The following is a 7,107-nucleotide window of genomic DNA, read 5'->3' as shown; positions in this document are numbered from 1 at the left end:
TCCATAAATCTGGGCTTTTAACCGATCCCATTGTTTAAGAGGAGAAGGAAAGCGGGCCGTACGGATGGATGGATGGATGGAGAGGATGTGGAAAAGTTGGGAACCCAGCGACATGTCCCTTCAGCGTCCCATGATGCATTTTTTTTGTGGAATCCATTAGTGGTCTTAATATGGTCTGCGGCACTTTTGATTTACAGCTTTGGAAGCACAGTGGCAGCATACATCAACAGAACCGGGCGGGATTAATCCCCTAATGTGACTGCTTGTTGAGCGACCCTTCAGGAGGGACTCCTGCTGCGTTCGGATGATTTTCTTCCTCCTGTTGTCTTTTTTCGTGGTCACAGAACGCTCAAAAAGCAAAAAAAAACAGCCGGTGATGTCCGGTGATGAGCATAACTCCTGCTGTAGATCTTTAGGCCGTGTTGTTCTGACCTGCTCTTCTCCATTCTTAACCAGTAATGTTGGAGGGAGTTTTTATTTTCAGACTGTCAGGATCATAGCAGTCAGTCGGGGTGGGGCGTGAAGTTGCTCGCAGGTTAGCTTGACACTGTGACGGGGCTAAAAGTTCAGCAGGAGGGTCCTCGCAGCTGAAGAATTCCTCTGACACGTGTGGAGTGAGAGTGGGGGTCTAGGAGCACCGGCTGTTACCTTAGTTCAGACCTGTCCACCTGTATTTTCTTAAACCCTTGGGCGCTTAGCCCTCCTCTGCAAGGTGTTCATAATTACAGCGATGCGGAGCTGTCAGCTTTTAAACAATAATTCTCTGGAGTTTTCAAGCTGTTGTCAGCGCTGTTATGATTGGATGAGTGAAGGAGACAAAACATCCCCTGCCTCGCAAAGGCCTTTCTGGAAGAGTTTGTGATTCTGATGGTTCTTCAGCTGACAGTTTAAATCCCTGAAACTTTGTAAAACCCAAGATCTTGTGAGGGTAAGTAGCTAAACGGGATCTTCCAGTTGCACAAATGGGATGGAGCACGGCGTCCAGCTGGAGCACAAGAGCGCTACAGCAGCAGCCGCCGCGTTGACCCGGTGTAATGACTGTAAGTGGATTACAAGGAGGCCCCGGTCACTGGTCATTAATGCTAAGCATGCTTGAGTTACCTCCGCGCGGCAGCGGCTGCACCACAGGGACGGAGCCCTGGACGGCCATGATACCTGAGAAGCTCGCTGCACCGTGTTAGGCCTCAGAAAAGCTGCCAGCTCCCTGAAAGTTGAAATGAGGGATTAAACAGACTTTTATTTTTGCGGGGTGGAAGTGTTCCCTGCTACAAACGGCAGTCGCAACTGCTGAACTCCAACCTAAAATTAAATATAATAAAATAAGTTTTAATTTCATGCTTGATTGGAACCATTGGATGCTTTTTTTATTGCTTTATTTCTTAACCTCAGAGTGGACCATGTTTCCTGTAACTACCCCTGTTCTGTGGAGCCGTGCAAAAATTGAAAGGAAGAAATGTCTTAAAATAGTTTAAAAGTTTTAATTATTTAACATGAATTATACGAGCAAAAGTTAATCAAACAAAACTAAAATCACATGAAAGTAAGCTAACTAGCAAAAAAGAGCCAAGCTAAGAATAAAAAAATCCATGAGCCAATGCTAGCCTGTTAGCTTTTTAGCTAACACATCAGAATATATATTTTCTTAGTCTGTTACTTTACTAACCTCTATTACTTTGGTTCCATCATATCACTCAACCAGCTCAGCGGTCTTGTGGTAGAGAGTCTGCCCTGAGACTGGAAGGTAGTGAGTTCAAATCCATGGCTGACGTTATTGGAGGGTTAAACCACCAAATGGGTCCAGAGTGCAGCTGTGTCTACAGCTCACCGCTCCCACAGGGAAAATGTAGATGAACAAATTTCACACAGCCAGATGCATGACAACTAATGGGACTTTAACTCGACAGAGTGTTCCTTAATATTCTCAAGTTCATTCGTACCCCACCACGTGGAGTGACTCCTCCCAGTCTTGTTCAGAGGTACAATCTTATTTTTGGTGACTTCAAACATAAAGCTACGTTCACATCGTCACCGGCAACATGGATTCAAGCTACCACCTCCAATGAAAAGACTGTTTTAGGGCTCTACACACAAAATGCTCAGCCATTGAACGCTCATTGGATGTTAAACCAGGTTGAACCAATCAGGGACTCAGATTTGGTAGTGATGTATGGATAGCGTTCTTTTTAACTCACAGAAGCACCAACCATTTGAAAACTCATCATAGAGGTGAAATTGATAATTATGGTTTGTGCCCAGACAGAACACCAAGTCTTTTATATATAGGAATATATTAAAGCCTGGAGAAAGATTTGTAAGATTTGGACCACTTTGACATTTCACACCAAACCTCTTCCTACTGTTGGTGGTGGACATGCACTTCTGAACAGAACAGGTGTAAGACACGGGTGGGCAAACTTTTTGACTTTTGGGCCACAAACGGTTCTAAAATTTGACAGAAGGGCCGGAGCAGAACCAGATGTGCGGCATGTTTTTGTAATCTGACTCATAAGGGAAAGAAATAACATGGAGTTTGGACAAAGACATGCTAATTTTTGATCATTAGGTAATATACATTAAAACCAAAAATTTTGGTGTTTCTATTTCAAAACTGTCACTTTTTTCTCAATTTAGTGCCAACTTCATCCAATGGAATGATGAAAACGGAAACTTAAAGAAATGCTGCGTTCATGTGCTGTTGAAATGATCGAAAAAAAACTTCAGAAAACAACAAAAACAAACACACATGAATGCAGAAAAGCTTTATAACTTTTTCCATGTTAAGAGTAAATTATTTTTGCTCATTGACTTATTTGGGTTCCATTAATTATAGCAACTGCCACAAGTGACAATGAAGCAAAAATATTCTTGGTAAAGAATTATTGTTACCACTCTACAAAAAATCACTTCATCAATGTGTTTCCTACAGGGCTGCGGCTGTTTTAGTTCCATAGTTCAATAAAATGAAGGTTTCTTTATTTTATTTTCTCAAAGAAATCAACAGAGGATCACAAGCGTCCTTTTCCTCATTACCAGGCTCCCTCTTTAAACTTCTTCGGATGTAAATGTTTGTCTAAGTGTCTAGACGAGCTTCTGCACAACAACCCCGCCAGCCAAATAAAACACGGAGCGCACATGTGGTCTGGACAGTTTGGAGGACAAGTGTGAGCTAATGGGGGGGAAATGCTGCATTCCCTGCAGAACAGCGCAGACAGAAGTTCATCTCCTGACGCTCCAACAAATCATCACATTAGGAACCTCTGCATTAGGGAAAAATCGCGGTGCACTTAACGAGCCATGTTCCTGCATGTAACACGCTCTCGTATGAAACCCGAGCTCTTGACGGGCTGTATATGCTGTCACCAGGGTGAAAGCTGGGAAAAGACCTTGTTATTGCTGCGTGTGTTCTGTTTGACGTGTCAGGAACTCTTGGCATCTCGATGTGACTGATTCTCACAGCTTAAAAGTTCAGGCTGGACCCTGAAACGACCCGACCTTTTACGTGATGTTCTGACAAGCTGCCTTTCTGGGTGAATACTCCATTCTGATTAGCTGCTGGATGTGGAATAATAAGTGACAATTCACAGTGGTAAACCACACTTAAAAAATAAGTTCTGGTCACATAGCCCAAATACTCTGTATCACTGCACTTTTTTTTTTTTTTTTTGTCATTTGGACAAAAACAAGCGGTAAGAGGTGAACTTTTTTCTCTGAACTGACGCTTTTTTAAAAGGGTAACCAAACAAGAAGTTGGAGGCTGACTCCACCTACAGCCGAAATTTGAAAATCCAATCAGAGGGGTGGGGTTTCTCATCATTACTGGAGCTGCAGATTGGCACTTCTGAAGCTTACATGGTTTGACCAAACACAAAATGCATCTGTAATACCTCAATTCAACATGTAGCACACAGACGGTTTTTGACTTTTTTTTTAATAAGTTCAACAGCCAACAAAACTTTACTTCGGGTTAGGTTACCCTTTAACCTATCGTGATGATCCCCATACAGATCGCTTTGCTTTGCCGCTGCAGTTGAGGTTAGTGTTGTCAAATAGTCCGCTTTTTGTGAAAAAGTGGTCAAAGCTGAACAAATAACACGAATAAAGCACTTAGTATTCATTGAATATGTATTTCTTTTGTAGGTGACTGTGGTACAAGAAGGATAATGCCCCTCGAAGTGTGTATTAACAGGAATTAATGCATTTTGCAGAAGCAAACTTCGTACCGTTCCGTCTTCTGGCCCCTCAACATTGTCATAAAACGCCGTAACCTGACCAGACAGAACTGCTGGAAGGCTGAAAGTGGCAGAGAAATCCTTTTCCCTGTTGATACAGCCTTGCTAGCTTTAGGGTTGGTCGGCCTTTTTTGATAAAAAATGACAACCCTAACCCTAACCCTAACCCTAACCCAGTTTTTTCAATCCCCAACTAAATCCACTTCTCTGCCTTCTTCTAATGTTAACTGCAAAAAGAGTAATTCAAACAAAAATCAAGTGCAGCTACTGTCTATGGTCTGAAGAACAGAAGGGGGTAGCGCAAAATTTGACCATCCGATCAGAGGCGATTATGTCATCTTCTGCCCTCATGAAGCTACAGAGACTCTAACTCAAATTCTGATTGATTGAATTAACGTAAACGTGTTTAATCCATAAAGGCCAATGGTTTAATCAGCAGTGTTTTTTAATGGAAAGCCGCTGCAAAGACCGGAAGTGAGGACGGAAGCAGAGACTGTATGAACCTAGCAACAAGTGAAGGCTAAAATCTGATTTGTTAGAAACTTTCATGTGAAAAAAATAGTCTTACAGCAGCGCAGCCGGATCGTAGGGCTATGAGAGAGGACACCAGGGGCGGCTGTTTGTAACCAAGTACTATGGGATGCCATGATGGAGACTTAACAAACTAAAAGAATTAGTAAAAATACCTCGGAAGAATCAGTTTGGTTCAGAAACATCCCTTTATGAGGAGACGTAATCTGCAATAAAAAGCCGCAGGTCCAGTGAGGATGAGCATAGTATGTATCAGGTAGACGGTAGGCTGGGTTGCCAGGTCAGTAAAAAGGTTTGTTTCAAACAACACATTAAACTGCCAAAGCCGCCTTTAAAGAAAGCTGAGCGGACCAAAAAAAAACCCTATAAAGCTAATCACAGTTGACTCCACACTCCGCTGTGATGACTTTTGGAAAGCCGAAGTGCTCATGAGGAAGGCCAGCGTGAGGTCAACAATAGCAAAGGGGTACCAAAGGTGCAAAAGCGTCTGAGGATGTGTGGGGGGCTTGTTAGGCAGCAGAGGGGAGTCCCACAAGCAGGTGTTGATGATGGAGGGACGTGCTGCAGCTGCTGGGGGAGCGGTTAGGGGCTTTGGCTGCAGACGGCCAGCCATAATGAGTGATGCTCCACAGAGGCTGAAACGAAACGGAGCAGAGTCTGGCGTGCACTGAAGCCCTCTGAAAGCAGGAAGGGTGCGGAGTGCCGGGTCTGGCTGGCAGATTCCGTGAAGGAATCTTCTTCAAAGCGAACCCCTCTTTGCAGCGGGGCTCACAGGCAGCCTGCAGACTGACTGATTAGACCTCGGAGCTTTGCGATTTGACTACATTGTTTGCGTTGGAGCAACACACACCCAGTACCTTTTTTTCAGTCTGCAGAGAAGCATATTTCACGTGTAAAATTCCTAAACTAAGTGGTTAGTGAGATATTCCTGAAGTGCTTTGTTTAAGCACTGGAAAGCCTACTGTTTGGGACCAGTAATTGCAGTTTTGCTCCCAAACAAAATAATATAAAAGCAATAAAAATGACCTGATACTGATTCTATGTCTAATAGAAGCCAGAAGTTGAAATGCTGCCCTGAAAACGACATTTCTGACAGCAAAGTGGATGAGGCAAAGTTTATTTTAGTCGCACACGTCAAAATACTGAGACTTAAGTTTCTTGTAGACCAAGTTTATTGCTTTCCTTAAAGCCAGAAGGTCAAATGATCTGCATTAAACATGTCATTTTGACACTCGCAGGCTTTTAAAAGAGTAACTTGGATTCAGTAATTGGAGTCACCCTTCAAAACTTAACAGAAACTGTTTTTTTTTTTTTTTAAATCAGGTAAAATAACTGTCTTTGCTGTTCGAGTCAACGATTGGTCACTATTTCCAGTTTTCTGAAAGTGACAATCTAGTTTCAACAACATTTCACAAAAGATTTGTTGTTCAATAGAAACGGAATTGGACAAAGTTGAGAAAGAGCACCAATGTTATTGGGGAGTACAGTGGTGGTAGTATCATGATATGGGGCTGCCTAGCTGGAAGAAAGTTATAAAAAAAATATATATATATACACAATTACATAATTGAAGCAACGGACAATGACTGGGATACCGCAAGTACATTATACTGTGGGGCTCTGGGAACTGTAGTACTTGGTGTACTACAAAAAATGCTGACATGACAACATTTTTTTCCTCAGCTAGTCAGGAGAATATGTTTGTGTTTTTGAATGTTTGAATCTAACTTTTTAATTTTTACAAATTAAACCCCTTCGTACCTGAATTTATTTTTTGATTTTCAACTAATCCTAGAGCTCTATCGCCGGGTGATTTTCACCTGAGGTATTTACATGATGTTCAATATGTTATTTTTCTGAGTATGATGGCATGGGTCCTTGGGTAAAGTCTCACATGTCCCAGGAATGAGTGGACAAAAGGCCAAGTCTCCAGTATCATTAATTCTTTAGGAATTTTTTGTCGCTAAATTCCTAATTTTTCAGTAATTCTCAAGCATTTTTTTAGGATCTTCCTATGTTTTTATTTTCCATTTTGTTACATATACCACAGATTAAAATAGAAGAAAAATACTCTAATTTATCACGTGTTGTCATATTTTGATCTGTTTTTTAAAAAACATACTTTTTGTTGGGTATATTATATTGGCTAAAAATTACCCATCAAAAGTGTTCAAGTGTTTTTCAATGTGAGTCCTGAATATATTGGTGCATTGAGAACCAGCGGTGTGCACCTTGAAGGAATTAAAATTACATCTTTTAAGCTAGGGAGGCACCGAACATGTGACGCAGGTTGAAGAACTGAAGGCTCATTCTTTAACCTGCATTTAGCCCATGAGATTCTTTTTCT

The sequence above is a fragment of the Oryzias melastigma genome, linkage group LG20 (assembly GCF_002922805.2).
Source record: "Oryzias melastigma strain HK-1 linkage group LG20, ASM292280v2, whole genome shotgun sequence".
Lineage (NCBI taxonomy): Eukaryota > Metazoa > Chordata > Actinopteri > Beloniformes > Adrianichthyidae > Oryzias > Oryzias melastigma.
Note: the sequence above shows the minus strand (reverse complement) of the source record.